Source organism: Erinaceus europaeus, chromosome 6 (assembly GCF_950295315.1).
Source record: "Erinaceus europaeus chromosome 6, mEriEur2.1, whole genome shotgun sequence".
NCBI classification, from domain to species: domain Eukaryota; kingdom Metazoa; phylum Chordata; class Mammalia; order Eulipotyphla; family Erinaceidae; genus Erinaceus; species Erinaceus europaeus.
Window position 1 is genome coordinate 62381666 of NC_080167.1, and position 19904 is coordinate 62401569.

Below are 19904 nucleotides of genomic sequence, written 5' to 3' on the forward strand. Positions count from 1 at the left end.
ACTATGGACTAAGCTATCACTCAGTCCGATCATTGCAATCTTGTCATACAAAAACATATACAGAAAAATAAATTGGAACCTAACACTGGAATTCTTCTCTACCTCTTGATAGAGTTTCATCAGATAGTCTAAAGTGTTTGTACAATTTAACCTCTATCTCCAGGAGTCAGAAGAAACTAGTCAAAAGAGCTTAATTTGGGTGAAAATACATTAGAGAATTCATAGTCCATCCAACCTTTTAAAATACATAACACTAGGGTTCCCTAAAGACTGTGTTCTTTTTCAGTACATTTAATCCTGGTACAAACTCTTTCATCATGAAGACATACTTCCCACAGTACACATAAAAGGGAGGGCCCTGCTATGACCAATACACTGGTGTCACATCTGGTATTAGAGAGATACACCAGAGAAGCTGATACAGAGAGGGCACAAATTAAGTATTAGATCATCAGTATTCTCAAAATATACAAAGAAATCTTATAACTCAATAATTGTTGTTTAGTAAGTCTGACAGAAATGGTTAAAAGATCTGAATATGGGATGGGACGGGGCTGGACAGTGACAGACTCTGTTAAACACACATATTACTTTATGCAAGGACCCAAAACCAAGCTGCTGTTCCCCACCTGCAGGAGGGACACTTCATGAGTGGTGAAGCAGGGCTGCAAGTGTCTCTCTCTATCTAGCTCTATCTCCCCTTCCACTCGCAATTTCTCTCTGTCCTATCCAATAAAATAGAAAGGGAAAATGGGGGGTGGGATGGGGAATGGTCATCAGGAGTGTTGGATTTATAGTGCCAGCACCAAACCACAAAGATAACCCTGGTGGCAAAAAAAAAAAATTAAATATCTGAATATGAGCACCTCACCTATATAGAGATTTAGACAGATGTAGTAAATAAACATAAGAAGAGGTATCAATATTCTGAACCATTGGGGAAATGCAAATTAGCATGAATTACAACTGCTTCCTGGTTTCTCAGAGTTTTACGAGTCTCAAAAGTCTTCCAGTCTTAACAAGAGACATGGTGGTCACCAGAGTGACTTAAACATTTACCTACATAACCCATTCTTCTTCCATTTCCTTGACCACCAGAGGCCCTGCCCACCAATAGGCACAAACTCATAATGTCACTTCTTCCAGAAGCAAAAGTCTATCTGCCTACCTTGTGACCTCCAGAACTCACCCATCCAGTTCACCTAGTGAGTCATAATCTGAAGATCATTTCCCATCAGTTCTCTGCTGAAGACCTATAGCTTTGTCTCCATAATGAAAGATGGAGACTGGATGATCTCGCTCATAGGTGGAACTTAACAAGAACAGAGACAGCCTGCTGGTGGCACACCTGTCTGAGAATCAGCACTGAGGAAGCTTCACAAGTGGTGAAGCCGGGCAAGTATCTTTCTCTTTTTAAAATTTTTTTATTATCTTTATTTATTGTATAGAGACAGCCAGTCTACAAAGGGGAGAGATAGAGAGATAAAGAGAGATAGAGAAACCCTTTCCACCGTCATGCACCAGGACTCCAACACCCCCTCCACCCCTCCATCCTCAGAGGCTTTCACAGAATACACCACATCCAGGCCAAGCTTGACTTTGTGTTTCTCCTTTTTTGTACTTGTTTCTTTTAATTTAAAAAAATATCATTTATTTATTTATGATAGAGACAGACAAATTGAGAGGGAAGAGAAAGATAGAGGGGGCCACGTGGTAGTACCTCTGGTTGAGCACACTTGTTACAGTGCACAAGTACCTGGCTTCTAGACCCCAGTCCCCACCACCCGCAGGGAGAAAGCTTCACAGGTGGTGAAGCAGGGCTGTAGGTGTCTCTCTGTCTCTCTCCCTATCTCCCCCTTCCTCAAGATTCCTAGCTGTTTCTATCCAACAAGTAAATTAATATAATATTTCTTTTAAAAAATAAATATAATAATATAATTTTTTTTAAGTTGGAGGTGGGGCCCTCTCTGTGCTCAGAGAGTAATAACTCCCTATGACAATTAAGTAAGAGGCCACAGCCTCCCCCCTCCCCACACACACTCTGGATGTGAGCCTTGGCTAAATATCAGGAGGACTGGCTGAAGCCGGGGAGCTCACCCCCCAACCCCCTGGGCACCTCCCACTCCCGGGGACCCTGAGGGCTGGCTGTGCCCGTGGCATGCTCCGACCTTGCACAACCAGCCCGAAAGAGGAAGCACAGACAGAAAGAGCCGCAGTCAACACTCCGCAGAGCCGTTGCAAAACAAAACGGGTCCCTGGGGCCTTGGCGAGGCCATTATCTAAGTCCCCTTAGTCTTAGCTGTTCATCTACCTGGTGGGGGGAGGCTTAGAAGGGTGGGTGGGTCCCCCCGGGGGCCCGCAGGTCAGAGAGGGTTGAGACAGGGACATAGCCGCCCCCCCCCCCCGACTTGGGGCTTTTTCCTTGCATGCAAGTGGAGGGAGGGTAAGAGGCACCGAGGCCGCGGGAGCCGGCGAGCAGCCCCGGCTGGGGGCGTCCTGACCCAGCTCCCCGCGGGCGCCGCCTGCAGCCCGGCTGATCTGTGCAGAACTGCGCGGCGAGCGACCCCGTCTTCGCGCCGCTGACTCCACTTCCTCCCGGGCGGCGCACCGAGCACCCCGAGCTCCCCGAGCACCCGGAGCACCCCGAGCACCCCGAGCTCCCCGAGCACCCCGAGCACCCGGAGCACCCCGAGCTCCCCGAGCACCCCGAGCTCCTCGAGCACCCGGAGCACCCCGAGCACCCTGAGCTCCGAGCACCCCGAGCACCCTGAAGATCCCCAAGCACCCCGAGCCCGCGCCGCCCGCCGAACCCCCGCCACGTCCAGCACAGCCGTCGAGGTAAGCGGCGTCCGCCTGCCTAGATCTGCAGCCCGGGACCCCGGAGGCCTCCTGGCTCGGCCCGTCTGGCCGGGTTCGGGCCTTAGCCGGCCGGGCGCGGGTTCTATCCACTTGGGCTGGTAAACCCTGGCCTTGGGGGTCGAGGGGCAGGGCAGGTCCAGCAGCCCCATCCTGTGGGGCTCTGAAGGAATTCCAGGGGGGGGAATTTGGGGCCATCGTTGGGTTTAAGTGCAAGGCCTGTGAGAATTGGAGTGTTCGAGTCATCTTAGAGTTCCCCTCCTTTAAGACTATTTCTCCTCCTCCACCTCCTCCACCTTCTTCTCCCTCTTTCTCCTCCTCCACTTCCTCCTCTTCCTCCTTTTCTTTTCTCTTTTTATAAACTTCTCTCTCCCTCCAAATGGGTGGTCTTTTCCTTTTAAGATCAAATAGGGGGATGATGTGCATACCAGCACAAGTACCACAGTTTGACTTGGAATGAGTGTCCGGAGGCTTGCAGAAGACTTCAGAGCACCAGTACCCACTTCTCCCTAACCCCCATCACCAAAACCTGGCTCAATGCGCCCCTTATTTTCCAATTAGAAAGGTATTTTTCATTCTTAACTGCACGCTATATGTGTTGTGTCTTAGTCCACACACAGCTAAGTGGTTTTAAAAAGGACCCACAGGTAGTTGGGCGGTAGGGCAGCGAGTTAAGCACACGTGGCACAAAGCACAAGGACCCGCGTAAGGATCCCGGTTTGAGACCCCAGCTCCCCACTTGCAGGGGGGTCGCTTCACAGGCGGTGAAGCAGGTCTGTTAAAAAAAAAAAAAGGAACTACAGTAGCAAAAGAGATGAAGGAACAGAGGAAGGAAACAAAGGGAAGAGGCTCAGGGGTTTGCAGCTGCCTGGGATATTATTTCTGGTGGCATAATGTGGGTTAGACCTGGACGGGGTGAACTAGCTGCTGACCGAATGCAAACTCTAGATATGCATATGCAGAGTGAAGCCTGAGAGAGAGAAGCTCTGAAGGTGGTTTGCTAGCTGCGTGCTGGAGTGCACATGGTCAACCTGCCTGAAACACTTAACTAGTCCAATGAAAAGAGGATCTACAATCAGATCTCTTCTGTAATGTCTCCCCGGTGGCATTTCTTTTCTGCTTGATGCATTGTGAAAGGACTAAGAAATTCAGGGTCAGCTTCAGACCTTTGCTGCTTCATTCCCATTGGTGCTGATGCCTCTCTATCTGTCCTGGATACTTGGAAGACCTGGATTCTGGCTACAAATTTGGCTTTCATTGAAGGAGGATGGATTTGATTTCTGTTACTTTAACCTTTCTGGACCTCAGATCACTTATTGCAAAGTGAGAACAGGGGCAGCTGCATTCTGTCTGACTTGAAAACAGACATGGAGAAAAGGCTGTAATTCTGTGAATGTGTCTAGTGTGGAAGGCTGGCAGTCAGAGCTACTAACCACCAGGAATGAATGGAGAACATTGTGATGATGATAATAATTTGTGTTCCGTTTTGAAACACTCGTGATACCCTTTGCTTCTGAGAAGTTCTATTAAATAAAATAAAATAAAAACAGAGCTAATTTCTGGCCTGTATGTAAGATGGTGAGTTTCCATCCTGTAAGAGCTAAGTAGAGAATTGATGACCTCAAGCTTGGGCACAACAATATTAGGTTTCAAAATTCCACGATAGTTATTTGTCAAGGATTATAACTTTCTGATATGGGTTGCTAAATGATTTGATTACTTTGAATACTAAACTATTTGCTGGATGATGTAGGATTCACTAAAATTCTTTGTGTATTTTTAAACCTGAAAAATGTCACCCACTATTCTTGCCTTTTTTCACTTACAAATAAGAGTTCTATTTATTTCTATAATCCTACTTGTCTTTTTTCATTTTCAAATAGAAGTTCTATTTATCTTTGTATTTCATGTTATTGTTAGAATGAGCTACTTGTAAAAAAAATCCTCATCATAAATGTCTGTTATGTATTTGAATCTTCTTCAAACCATCCTGCTCTTCAAAAAAGCATCTTTTATTTATTTAGAACTCATCCTTTTGGGCTTCATTTATTTTTACAGCTAAATCACTTTAGCGAGTCAATACTTTTTTTTAACAAATTGAACTTGTATTCAATTTGTATAATCACACTTTTTGCAGTTTTAAAGGACCTTAAAATCTGTGTTTTAGGCAATAGAGTGATTTTAGGAATTTATACCTCAAAATGGACAGATTCTTATTAGCATGATATTTTAGTGTGACAAAGTGTATGTTTGCTATAGATTCTGTTATCCTAAACAGCAAATCATTTCATGTGGAAGCATTTATTGTGATTTCAAGTAGATATCATACATGTCAGGATGTAAAATATTAAATGATTGCTATAGCTCTGTGGTGATGTTCATGGTGTATTGTAATGTGAATGATCGTGAGAAATGTGATTTGTAGAGGAAATGGCTCTGTCTGGAAAAGAAGCCACTAGACTCTCTTGAGAAGAGAATAGCAGCACAAAAGAATGACATTGGTGGGCCTATTATCAGCTTAAGGGACAGTTGTACAGGCAGAATGACAGGGCAGTTTCTAGGGACTAAAAAATGTGATTTGCCACCACCTCATATCCTGACTGAATTCCAGGCACCATAGTCAGGACTTAAGAACTGATTGTTACATTTACAGGATATATTAGTTCCACTCCAGGGTTGTGCCATCAAAGTGTCTCAAGTTCCTGAGACCAGTTAGCCAGTTGGTACCAAGATGGACACAAGATCTGGCACTAACAACTCCAAAATAGCACATTTGCTCAGCCCAAGATACCCTGGAGCTTGAAGTTCTGACTGATTCCAAACACTTCCCCAACACCGACTGTGAATTGGAATTAATAACTATACTTGTCGCCATATTACTTTACATAGAGTTCTGTGTGAGGTGGAGAGAGAAAAGCAGAGAGAAGCAGAGAAACTCCAGAGTGTCTTCCCTGGTGTGGGGTTTGAACCTGGCATGAATGTAACCACACAGGGATCCTACTCAGTAAGCTATACCCCTAGCCCAAGAACCATACATTATAAGAGCTATTTTTTTCTTCTCTATCAGTTTAGCTTCCTCTTTATCACTAAATGGTATTAATAATAATACCGTATGAATATGTAGCTTCTGTGCCAGGTCCTATACCAATTTAGATGCATTGTTTTCTTTCTATTTGTTTATTATTGAATAAAGACAGACAGGAATTGGGGGAGAGAGAGAGAGAGACCTGCAGCCCAGCTTCACCATTTGTGAAGCTTTCCCCTTGCAGGTAGCAACCAGGGGCTTGAACCTGGGTCCTTGTGCACTGTAATGTGTGTGCTTAATCAGGTGCACCACTGCCTGGCCCCTGCTGTATTGTTTTCATCACTCCATATATCCCGGGGTTATGCTCTTCTTATCCCCCTTTTTGTCAGAGGAAGTGAAAGCACAGAGAAGGTGAGAAAGGGACACAGTGAAGCAGAACTCAAAAGAACCTGGGTGATACCAATACCAAAGTGCTGTTTAATGGATAAGGCTCAAATGGTGAAAAAAAAAAAAAAAAAACTTGGGTCCTTTCCATCAAGAACTTCCGGTCCAAGAGTAGAGGCATGAACAGGCAGTCATAGTCCTTCCTACACGTGACCACAGTCCTTGCAGTGGAAGCATTCAGGGCCCTACACCGCATTGGGTTGAGGAAGTAGGGTGAAAATTGGCAGCCAAGCAAAGAGCTTCTTGGCTTGTTACAATAGGGAGGGAGGTGTTAGAATCTGTGAGGGTTGTGTGCTGTTTATGCCTTTTGAGAAACTGGCGTGCGCTGTCAGGAACCATGTGTTTGCATTCTTATCTTTCTCATATTCTAGTCTCACTTGACAGCTTCCAGGCTGATTAAACCAATGAAGTAGAGAGTCAAATAGTTTTATTCTAATTCTGCTGGGGAATTTTTATGATTTGATAGCATATGACAGATTCATCAGTGAGATGGTTTGGGAGGGGGAGGGTAAATACCAAATCACACAGTAAATACTGTTTCTACAAATTGACTTAGAACCAGAGAGCTACATCAGATCAAACTGAAGGGCAAGTAAAGAACAATTGTATGTCCAATAAATATCAGAATCACTTAATGTCTTTTCTTTTTTGTTCGTGGGGAAGATTTTGTAGTAAAAATGATGATACCCAGTAGAGGGACAGATAGTTATAGAAATAATAGTCAGCCCAGATCTGTGAACTTGGGAGAACCTCTGCAGTTTCCAATGGAAGGAATGGGGACACTGAGCTCGGGTGGTGGGGACGATATGGAATTGTACCCCTGTTATCTTGTAATTTTGTATTCCAGTATTAACTCACTAGTAAAAAAAAAAAAAGATGATGCCTGATGCATATGTAAATTATATCAAATAATCATAAAGTCAGCATCTAGGTTTCTATCACCCAGATTAAGAAGTAGAATATTAAGGCTGGAGAGAGAGCTCAGGTCAGTAAGACACAGGACTTACATGCCTATGGGCCCATATTTGGCACCTGCATGCATCAGAGCTGAGTGGTGCTCTGATCGCTCATTGCTCATAAGAACAAATAAACCTCTTTATAAAAGTAGACTATTACCAATATATCTTCTGACCCCCTTCCAATTACATACTCTGTCTCCTTTTCCCCCCCTAGAAACAGTCATTATTTTGAGTGTGTTAAATCTTAAAGAAAACTTTATTTCTTTATTCCCTTTTGCTGCCCTTGTTTTATTGTTGTGGTTATTATTGTTGTTTTATTGATGTCATTGTTGTTGGATAGGATGGAGAGAAATGGAGAGAGATGGGGAAGACAAAGAGGAGGAGAGAAAGACAGACACCTGCAGACCTGCTTCACTGCTTGTGAAGCGACCCCTCCCCCTGCAGATGGGAAGCCGGGGGTTCGAACCCGGATCTTTATGCTGGTCCTTGCGCTTTGCGCCAAGTGTGCTTAACCTGCTGCGCTACCGCCCGACTCCCAAGTCTTAAAAACTTTTACAGCTCCGCACCTGCAGGAGGGGTCGCTTCACAAGCGGTGAAGCAGGTCTGTAGGTGTCTGTCTTTCTCTCCCCCTCTCTGTCTTCCCCTTCTCTCTTCATTTCTCTCTGTGCTATCCAACAATGATGACATCAATAACAACAAAAATAATAACTACAACAAGGGCAACAAAAGGGAATAAATAATTTTAAAAAAACTTTTAAAAAGCTGTATAGAACAGCAGAAACAACTTCCTTGCATAGTGAGTGACCAAGGTGGGAGCCTGGCCTCACTGCATCAGAGGAGACTTCAGTGCTGCAGTCTCTTTCATGCTCTCCTTCTGCCTCTCTCCTGCTCAGTCTCTCTAAAAAATAAATAAATAAATAATAAATAAATAAATAAATAAATATAATAGAAATCACATACAGCTGGGCCAGGAAATAGTTCTCCCGGTAGAGTGCACACTTTGCCAGACTCAAGGACCTGAGTTTGCGTCTCCCCACACCACATGGGACGTAACTGACAATTCAAAAATGTCAGTATCTGATCAGTTATAAAAGCATTTTAGGAAACTGATTTGAATTTTGTATGTGTATAGTTTGACATTTACGTAATGTCAAAAGAATTGAAACGAAAAATAAAAATGCTGAGAAATGAGGGAGAAAAATAAAAGACTCCCCATCAACTCAAAGCATGGTCACAGAGAGCCATGAAGTAAAATCAGCTTCCTATAAATAGTCAGAAGTGAGTTATAAAGTGCTAAGAGTAAGAACTATGGAAATAGCAGTGGCTTAGTCATTAATGAATGACCAAGACTCGTGAGAGACTAACTCTAGTCTCGGAGCTAAATAAAAATCTGACACTTAAGAACTACAATTTTTTCCCATATGACTAAGATTTTCCTTTGAATGTAGTGCTGGGGCCTCATCCATGCTTGAGACCACAACTCCCAGACCAACAATTTCACTCTTCTAAAGAGAAGAAGGGGGGAGAGGCAAGAGAGAGACACAGCACTGCTCCACCATGCCTGGAACTTCCCCCAGTGTTGTGGTGCTCCCATGTAGTGTCAGGACTTGAACCCAGGACCTTGCACGTGGTAAATCACACTTTACTGGATAAGTTACCATCCAGGACCTTAATGTCCACTTTAAATATAGGTCTAAAATATTTTCCAAATCCTCTTCTATTTGTGGGGGAACGACCAATGGACAGAAAAGACAGAGTTCTCTGAATTTGTAAAATATAATCTGGTGGGGAGATAGGCAGTAGGCATAGTAAAGACACACCTAAGGTTGAAGAGGGAATGTTATTGGTGATAATGATAATGGTTGATTATTATTATTATCACTTTGCATCATATGAAGAAGAATTTTACATGCACCGTCGCAGCCCTATGAGGTTGATCTCTTTTATTTTGTTTCTAAAGCAAAAACGTATAGATCTACCCAGGAGAAGACACAAAGTCAGACTGTGAACTTTAGCTCCAGAAATGAGAAGAGACCTGACCCCAAGTTGAGAGCACAGTAGAAACATGCATTTAGTTGACAACGGGATTTTGGATGGAGCTTAAAGGAATCATGTTAAGTAAGATAAGTCTGAAGGAGAAGGATGAGTGTGGGATGATCTCAGTCAGAAGTTGAACAACAAAATCAAAAGGGAGAACACTAAGCAGAACTTGGACTGGAGTTGGTGTATTGCACCAAAGTAAAAGACTCTGTGGGTGAAGGCAGGGGGGAGGGCTCAGGTCCTAGAAGACAGAGGCGGACCTAGAGGGGGTTGATTGTTATGTGGAAAATTGAGAAATGTTACACATGTACAAACTACTGTATTTTACTGTCGACTGTAAACTGTTTAATCCGCCAATAAAGAAATTAAAGAAAAAAAGAAAGAGGACAGTTCACCTGGTTAAGCAGACACTTCACTGTCTGGTAGGGTGAGCAGGCTCTAGGCCCCAGTTTTTTTTTTTGTTTTTAATTTTTTATTTATAAAAAGGAAACATTGACCAAACCATCGGATAAGAGGGGTACAGCTTCACACACTTCCCACCACCAGAACTCTGTATCGCATCCCCTCCCCAGATAGCTTTCCTGTTCTTTAACCCTCTGGGAGTATGGACCCAAGGTCATTGTGGGATGCAGAAGGTTGAAGGTCTGGCTCCTGTAGTTGCTTCCCCGCTGAACATGGGTGTTGACAAGTCAATCCATACTCCCAGCCTGTCTCTCTCTTTCCCCAGTGGGGAAGGGCTCTGGGGAAGCAGAGCTCCAGGACACATTGGTGGGGTTGTCTGTCCAGGGAAGTCTGGTCGGCATCCTGCTAGCGTCTGGAACCTGGTGGTTGAAAAGAGAGTTAACATACAAAGCCAAACAAATTGTTGACCAATCATGGACCTAAGGTCTGGAATAGTGCAGATGAAGAGTTGGGGGGGTCCTCCATTTTGTAGATAGCTAGTAGGCATATTTTAGTTATATTCCAAAGGGCCTGTGGCTATACTAGGTGTTTTTTTTTTCCTTTTTCTTTTTGCCCCTGAGCCTGAAATCTGATATGCCAGTGGATCCAAGTTATTATCTGGGGAGATGATGTCATGGCTGGAAAAATGACCAGGAAGTTGGATCAGGGAAGAGAGTAGCTCCCTAATATTGGGAAGAGGTATAAATATTGTTGACTGTAAACCCCATTGATTTGATGTGATCTGGGGCCCATAACATAATGCAGAGCCTGTGTGACCTCTGCATCCCTCTAGATCTGAGCTCACATTCTGTGGACATGAATAGGAACATTCCAAGCTGCCCCAGTATCTATCCATCTTCCTCAGGTGTAGCATAGAGTGTGTTGTCCATCCTCCCTTCAGAGGATGGAACATTCTCTACCATTGTTGATCCAGGTTGAGGGCAAAGTCCTATGGGGGCTGACAAAGGGGTCTATTTTGTTGTTCCTGATAGAGATGACCAGTAACAATGGAGAGAGGGATTTATTTGAGGTCTAGGCCCATCATCTCTGTTTGGGAATCTCAGGACTCCCCGACTAGGGCCCCAGCTGATGAGATGTAGGACCCAGTTTTTAAAAAGTATTAAAAGTACTTTATTTCTGTGGTCCAGAAGGTGGTGCAGTGGATAAGGCATGGGACTCTCAAGCACGAGGTCCCAAGTTCAATCCCCAACAGCACATGTACCAGAGTGATATCTGATTCTTTCTCTCTCTCCTGCTATCTGTCTCCTTAATAAAGAAATAAAATCTTTAAAAAAAAAAAAAAAACTACTTAGGGGATAGAAAGAGGGAAACTGAGAAGAAGAAAGAGGGAGTTTGAGAGAGATCCCATCAGCACTGCTTCACTGCTCCAGAAGCTTCCCCCCACAAGTGGGGGTGGGGACTTGAACCTGGGTCTTTGAGCACTATATTATGTGTGCTCTACCAGGTGTGCTACGACCCGGCCCCATAGGCCCCAGTTTTCATATGCGCCAGCTGCTCATCTGCATGGAGGAGACTAGAGGGGAAAGGAAAGGGACAGTGTTTCCTTATGTGCATGGGGTCTGTCCCTGGAACCTGACCTTCACATGTGTGAACCAGACCTGAAGATGCTTGATTTATTCACCCTCAGGCAGCAAAGACAGACAACCTTCCATAGTCATTCCTTCTTTTTTTTTTCTCTCTCTCTCTCTTTATTTTTTATTTTTATTCTTTTTGAGTCCTCTAAACTGGAAAGCAGTGGCAGAGCAGTAAGCCTGAAACCCACATCCTGCACAGTGTGACCTGCTGTCCCAGGCAGTGGCGGTTGTCGTTTCTGCTCTTCCTTCCCCGCCCACTCGTTCACACGCAGAGCGTGCTCTCTCGGCAGGCTTCCTTGTGAGCCAGAGCCTCACACCCGTGCAGACCTATTGCTCCGGGACCAACATTTTCCCACCTTCTTTTAAAATCTCAGATAGAGACGGACAGGCAGACGGAGAGGACGAGCTCCACTATTCACGGAGCTTCTTCTGGTGCTGAGACATTCCCATGTGGTACTAGGGTTGCAGACCTGGAACCTCATATATAGTGAGGCAAGTGTCTCCTGCCTCCAACAGTCCCCATCCCGAAAGAATAGAAAAGAAAAGAAAGAAGAAAGCAAACAAAGTGGCTAGGTGGTAGGGCGCCTGGTTGAGCGCAGGCATTACAGTGCACAAAGGCCCAGGTTCAAGCTCCTGGTCCCCACCTGCACTACGAATCCACTCCTCCTGGTGGCCATTTTTTCTTATTAGATAGGACAGAGAGAAATTGAGAAGGGGGGAGATAGAGGGGAAGAAAGATACCTGCAGGCCTGCTTCACTGCTTGTGAAGCGACCCCTCTGCAGGTGGGGAACTGGGAGCTGGAACCAGCATCCTTGCTCTGGTCCTTATGCTTTGTATGATGTGCATTTAACCCAGTGCATCACCACCCAGCCCCCGGTCTCACTTTTAATACAAAAAAAATCATTATAAGCATTTTAGAAAGTGTCTAAGGAGTCTTAAGTTTAACTGAGTACTATTGCTTGATAACAGTCATGAGAGTCAGATGTAAAAAACACTTCCAGAAATTATATTGAATTCTGTACCTGCTGGTTTGGCTCTTGGGGTTCTTGAAGTTTGGGGGTAACGCTTCTGTCGTGTTGTGTTGGCATATGTGCGTTTTAAGCCAAGCATTAATTTCCATGCCTGATTTTTTGTATGGATGGACTTGGTCTAAACCAATGTTTCTCAAGTGTGACTCTCTGAAGGCATTTTCATCAATTTCCCCTGACTGTTCGCAGTGGTCCTGAGTTACAGGAGTAGGGTACTCACTACCAGTTTCTTTTTGCCATGCCACAGTTTCGTATGCCATGGTGTCTGGTTTACTGCCATATATATTTGAATATGTGACCTAGTAATCATGTTTTTATAGACTTACAGAGAACTGTAAGCCAACCATGTCGAGAGAGAGAAAGTGCTTTCATTTCTCACCTTTCCATACAAAAACCACTCTGTTCTCATCCTTTAAAATTTGACTGCACTATACATAAAAACTAACTCAAAAAGGGCCCTCAGATCTAAGTCTAAAACCTGAAATTGTAAAAGTCTTTGAAGACGACATCGGAATAGATGTCAGGTGAAGTGATAACAGTGTTCACAGGGTCCTGATGATGTAGGGGGCAGAGAGACTGAGCTGGGGAGAAGGGGAACTGCAAAGAGTAGAGCATGTGCACGGGCGTTGGGAAGGGCAGAGTGACTCACCACACTGGGGACCTGGGGAGCAGGAGGCTGAGGAGATGGCCCCTGGTGTTCTGGGAAGAGGCATGGGGAGACCACCACCCAGCCTGTGTGTCAAGATATATATATCGCCCCCTTCCCTCTCAATTTCGGGCTGTGTCTACCCAATAAATAAATAAAGATAATAAAAAAAATTTTTAAAGAACTTTAACATTTTTTTAATATTTATTTATTTATTCCCTTATGTTGCCCTTGTTGTTTTATTGTTGTAGTTATTATTGTTGTTGTTATTGATGTCATCGTTGTTGGATAGGACAGAGAGAAATGGAAAGAGATGGGGAAGACAGAGAAGGGGAGAGAAAGATAGGCACCTGTAGATGTGTTTCACTGCCTGTGAAGCGACTCCCTTGCAGGTAAGGAGCCGGGGGCTCGAACTAGGATCCTTATGCTGGTCCTCGCACTTTGCGCCACCTGCGTTTAACCTGCTGCGCTACCATCCAACTCCTGTAAAATAGATGTTTTTTTAAAAAGGTATATATTGGAGGCCAGAGAAATAACATAATGGTTCTGCAAAAGGGGTGCGTGTGTGTGTGTGTGTGTGTGTGTGTGTGTGTGTGTGTGTGTCAAGGCTGAGCCTGGGCCTGGGCCTGGGCCTGGGCCTGGGCCTGGTGGCAGCAAGCACCCTTGCTCACCCTTTACTTGTCTGTCTGTGCTGCCTCCAAGTATCTTCTTGCCTTTATCCCCACTGCTTTCCCACTTCCTCCTGTGGGGCATCCGTTTCAGTTCCTCTCTTGTGGGAACTCTCCCACTTGAGATTTGCGTGTCTTCTGCCCAGCCCCCACTGCAGCCTGGGCCTCACCTCACCCTCCCGGCTCTGTTCTCCTCCTTCCCCAGGCTCTGATTTTCCCCACTCTGTGGTGACTTTCTCCCCGATTCCCAAGGCAGTCTCTCTCTAGCTTGAATTTTGCTTTTCCACAACCCAAGCTGGAGGATTTGCAGAAGAGGAAGTGGGAAGGGAGCCATGTTGTGGTTAGACCACGGGTGGGAGCCTTCATGGAAATGCCCTGCTGACAGACATCAGGAAGCATAAAAGCAGGGGCAGGGGTGCCAGATAAGACTCCTCTGCTTCACTCCAGCGCTATCTACAGAGATCAGAAACTAAGCACAGGGCTAAGAGAAAACAAAAAGCAAAGAGGGCCTGCCCCAAACATAGCCTGGGTCACGGCTCCATCAACTTTTTGGAGTGAATGTGCTGCCAACTTGACTTCAGAGAGTGGTTATCACGCCTCACATTTACGAAACTTGATGGTTTTACTTTCTATTTTTACCTGTTTGATTTTACGTATATACCTCTGTGGAGACAGTCTCACATATTTTTGTGTTCGTATGGACCTGCAGAACCTAATTTAAGTCGAAGATAGAATGATCATTATCTTTCTGTTACATTACAGGCAAGAGTGGACAGTTATACTACCTTGAAATCAATTGTTAGTGGGAAAGTAGATCATAAAACAAAGATTATAAGATGCTAGGAAGAATCATCTCTATTTCATTTTTGTGCTTTTGGTTCTGGTCAGATTATGAATCACCAGATTCTCTGATACTTGTGACTGTTTATTTATTGTCTCTTTTATCCTTACATCTGTACTGTTCTGCTCTAATTGCTCTCATTGTAGAAGTCTTTCATTTTCCCTTTCTTCCAAAATTTCATCTGAATTCGATTCTGGTGAGAGAGGAAGAGAGAGGCAGAGAGAGAGGCAAAGGAGAAGTTTCTTGCTTGGTTATTTTTAGATAATTTAAAGTTGCTATTTTTGAAATTTTCTTGCTATAAATTTTTTTTCCTAAGGCTTTATAAGTCTGTTTAATCTTTTCTTGCTTTTTCTATCTATATTACATTTTGAACTGAGGATATAGCCTAAATTATTTCTTTTAGGAAACTTACTGGGATTTCCTGGTATGATTAATTTTAACAAATATTTTAATTTTTGCCTATTTTTATTTGTTTTTAGATAGAAATAGAGGTAAAGAGAGAGATAGTGAAAGAGGCCATAGCACTGAAGCTTCCTTCAATGCAGTGGGGACCAGGCTCGAACTTGAGTCATACACATGTTGAAGCAGCACAGTATTCAAGTGAGCTACTTTGCTGGCACAAATATCTTGTTTTTACTCAATATTAGACTAGATATTGTTTAACTAAGTTTTAAATCCCCTGTATCTTTATTTAACTTTTTAACTAGACCAGTAGAGGAACTACTATTATTACAAAGGTCTTGATTTTTTATAAAGCAAATCTTTAGCATTCCTATCTGTAAAGCATTAAGTCTTCAAAATAGTTTATATAAATAAAAGAATAGGTTCTTGGCTGGAAAGTCTAGAGATGAATCAAAATGAATAATGCTAAATCTTTAATTGCAGTTGTTGCCACCAGGGAAATAAACTAATCAGCTGATAACAAAACACTCCCTGGAAAGTTACTGAGCAAAATAAATAAATGCCTTCCAGAAAAATTGTCATCAGAGCTGGAGAGCTAGCTCATCAGCAGGGCAGATGCCTCATGATACACGTGACCCAAGTTTAAGCCCTGGCATCACATGGAAGAGACAGTGACATCAAAAGAAACTTCTAGCTGTGATGTCTCTACTCTGGACCTCATCTGAATTTTAAAAGAAGGAGGAGGAGAAAGAGATGAAGGAGAAGAAAGAAAGAAAGAAAGAAAGAAAGAAAGAAAGAAAGAAAGAAAGAAAATTTTTAAAAGAAAACCAGAGTAGTGAAATGTGAAATTATGCATGTATAAGTCTCTGAAGAAAATAATTTTTTTCATTAGAAAATATGATGGTTACCACAGGGGAAGAGGAGAAAGGGTCAGACTGACCACAAATATGGTCCTAGGACTCTAGTGGTAGGTGTGGTAAGGTTTAAAAACATACACAGAGAGTTGTGAATCTGTATTCCCAAAAGGTTATATGGTAAATCGATTACATTTTAATGAAAAGACAAATAAGATCAAGAAACTGAGCAAATATCAATAAATTTTTTAAGTAGTCATCTCAGAACTCCCTGGTCAGGCACAGTATGTGCAGGATACATTGCACTGTGCATTTCTCATCAGGAAGAATTTCTTTAGAGTCCAGGCAAGGACAAGGACACTACCCACCTCAAACTGACCCTGGTGATGGCTCAGAAAGTAAAGTCACAGCTGGGTGCGATGGACAGGAGTCTCATCTCCCCCCCTTTTTAAAATTTTCTATTGAGGGATTAATGGTTTATAGTCGACAGTAAAGTACAATAGTTTGTACATGCGTAATATTTCCCAGTTTTCCACATAGCAATTCAACCCCCACTAGGTCCTCCTCTGCCATCATGTTCCAGGACCTGAACCCCCCCACCCCAGAGTCTTTTACTTTGGTGCAATACACCAACTCCGGTCCAAGTTCTGCTTAGTGTTTTCCCTTTTGATCTTGTTTTTCAACTTCTATGAGTGAGATCATTCCATATTCATTTGTTTCTGATTTATCTCACTTAACATGATTCCTTCAAGCTCCATCCTAGATCGGGTGAAGAAGGTGAATTCATTATTTTTTTATAGTAGCCCTTATAGTGGAATGGGGAGTGGTCGAATTGTGAACCATACTTTGAATAGAGAATTAGAATTCAAAATATCTATGGGTCTTACACAATCCTAATAATAACAAAGTCCAAACAATCCACTTAAAAACTGAGCAGAGGACCTGAATAGATAGTTTTCAAAAGGAAATAGACAGTGTGGCCAAAAGATGCATGAAAAAGGTGTTTCATTGAGCATTACTAAGCAACAGGGAGATGCCAAGCCAAACTACCTTGAAGTGGTGCCTCACACCTATTAGAATGGCTGTCAACAAAGTGATGCTGGAGAACAAGAGTTGGTGAGGATGTGAAGAAAAAGGGAAACCCGGGAGTCGGGAGGTAGCACAGTGGGCTAAGCACACGGTGCAAAGTGCAAAGACCAGCGGAAGGATCCCTGTTCGAGCCCCCAGCTCCCCACCTGCAGGGGAGTGGCTTCACAGGCGGTGAAGCAGGTCTGCAGGTGTCTATCTTTCTGTCCCCCTCTCTGTCTTTCCCTCCTCTCTTCATTTCTCTCTGTCCTATCTAACAATGACAACAATAATAACTACAACAATAGTAACTACTACAACAATAAAAACAAGGGCAATGAAAGGGAAAATAAATAAATAAATAAATAAAATTTTAAAAAAAGAAAAAGGGAAACTCAGTAGTTGTTGAAAGTATAAATGGTGCTGTTGCTATATGGAAAACAGTGTGAAAGTGTCTCAAAAGTTTCAAACACAACTATAATATGACCAGCAAGTCCACTTCTGGGTTTATCTCCCAAGATAATCAATGTAAGAGATCAAAAAATATATATATCTGCACACCCTTGTTTTAGGCAGTGTTGTTCCCAGTAGTCAAGACACAGGAATAACTTAGAATACTCATTAACAGATGAATGTGTAAGGTGTGATACACACACAATTACTCAGCTATGAGAAAGAAGTTGTGACAATATAGATGGACCCTGGAGACATTATGGAACACTAGCCAAACAGCAAGACAATCACTAAAACACTGTATGGTCTCAACTGTATGTGGAAGCTATGAAATCTGAACACAGAGTGCTGGTTTATGGCGGCTGGGTGGTGAGGGAGCTGCAGAAACACTGGAAGCTATAAACTTGTAACTAGTAGGTACGTCCTGGAGATGCCATACACAACAAAGTGATTATAGTCCGTGATGCTGTATCACAAACTTCCTAGAAGGGCCAGATAGTTCATCTGGTAGACTGCAGTCTTTACTAAGTATGGGGACTCAGGTTTAAGCTCCCAGCCACAACAGGGAAACACCGTACGTACAAAAGGGAAGCTCCACAGGTGGTAAAGTGGTGTTGTGGTGTCTCTCCTTCTCTTAGTATCTCTCCTCTTTCTATCTCCTTGTCTCTCATTCTATCTGAGAAAAAAAAAAAGAGTCCACTCAGAACTGTGGCATCATGCAGGTGCAAAGCCTGGGTGAAGCACTAGCATCAAAAAAATAGTTATATAGAGAGCAGATCTTTCTTTATTATCTAAAGACTAAAGACAAAAAATGAAATGAGGACTCTGCAATGTGATAGAGGCATTGGCTAACTCTGGTCGTAATCATACTGCACTGTCTACACGTATCAAATCAACATGGACACCCTGAATATACGCAATATTATGTCCATCATACCTCAGCCTCTACGTATGTATTAGCCTCTAGTTTTGCTAAGACATCTTCAAGTGACATTTATAAATGTGACTCTTAACTCTATTTTAAGTTATGAGAATAATCCAATATACAGACAATTTGGAAAATAGAGAAAAAAGAGGCTAGGACTTTACATTTGATCTAGTATTTTTTCTATGGTTTTTGATTTTCTTACATTGTTGGGATATTAAAATAGAAACTATCTTATACCGGATCAACTAGGAATACCAAAGGAGACCACCCGGACCGAAACACGACAGGACTAGAATGACCACAGAAACCCAGTAAATCACCCGTTCCAGGTGTCATCAGGATGCCGGCCAGACTTCCCTGGATTGAAGACCCCACCAATGTGTCCTGGAGCTCAGCTTCCCCAGAGACCCACCCTACTAGGGAAAGAGAGAGGCAGACTGGGAGTATGGACCGACCAGTCAACGCCCATGTTCAGCGGGAAAGCAATTACAGAAGCCAGACCTTCTACCTTCTGCAACCCACAATGACCCTGGGTCCATGCTCCCAGAGGGATAGAGAATGGGAAAGCTATCGGGGGAGGGGGTGGGATATGGAGATTGGGCGGTGGGAATTATGTGGGGTTGTACCCCTCCTACCCTATGGTTTTGTTAATTAATCCTTTCTTAAATTAAAAAAAAAAAAAAAAACACCAGAACAGTCTTGAGGAAGGAGGCTTTTCAATAAATGGTGCTGGGAAAACTGGGTTGAAAAAAAAAAAAGAAACTATCTTATATCCAACTTACTACATTTAAACATATTAGTACAGCTTTCCATACTTGTCATTTATAGAGTATCAATAATAACAGCAAGAAAAGTTGCATTATAAAAAATTAACTCTTCCTGGCATTGTTGGGTATATAGATTATTAATTTCCAGTAATAACTCAGTTTTATCTTTAAGAGAATTCTTACAAGGCTTCTAAATTTTCCTTTAATTAAATTTCTATGGGTTGAATTAGTGAACCAAAGAAAATGAACTTTTCCATAGTAATTAAACTTTTAACAAATCTCGCTCATAAATGAATAACCATAAACAAAGGAGTGTCTTTAAGGCTTGGAAAACATCTCACCACTGGTAATTATTAGGAGGCAGAATCCACTTGAGATTAAACAGAAAGGAATTGGAGACAAGGTCTTTGCCTGCAGACCAGCTAGGAGAATCAGGGAACTGTTTCTGACGTTCAGAGAAATCACACAAACCAAAAGTGCCAACCTTGCCTTCAGGATTGTTCTAGAGCAGTCGAACTTCTTCCAGTACATGCTACTTAATCTAAGAGAACAAGGACAGCTCCACTGCTTCCAGAAGATCCCGTCTTCCTGTGTGGCTTTTCTACTAGCTGGAATCTCCTCCTGTCACCATGTTTCTAGACTGGACCCAAATTGGAAGGGAGTATGGGAACTAGCACTTCTAGCTGTCCAGCTACAAGTAGTATTCCCAGAGTTTCTGATTCAACACCTTTGCAGCAGGGCCCAAGAATCTGCATCTCCAAGCGTCTAGGTGATGTTCACACTGCTGGTCAGGGGACCCCACACTCTAAGAGCCACGATTACAGCGTAATCCACAAAACCAAATCCAAAGACTGGCTTTGGCCTCACTAGGTAATTCAGCTGTATCCACCC

General features: G+C 43.1%; 1 protein-coding gene across 2 annotated transcripts in view; it reads left to right on the forward strand.

Annotated features, from left to right (window-relative positions):
- Positions 1-2059: 2059 nt before the first annotated feature.
- The window catches only part of APBB1IP (amyloid beta precursor protein binding family B member 1 interacting protein), a 96236-nt gene continuing 78391 nt past the window's right edge, over positions 2060-19904 (forward strand). Inside the window, exons 1-2 of one of the 2 annotated variants that reach the window (XM_060192327.1) lie at positions 2060-2838; positions 3259-3421. The gene's annotated coding sequence lies outside the window, so the exon portion shown is untranslated. The remainder of the gene's footprint in view (positions 2839-3258; positions 3422-19904) is intronic. The other variant, XM_060192325.1, reaches the window with a different exon arrangement.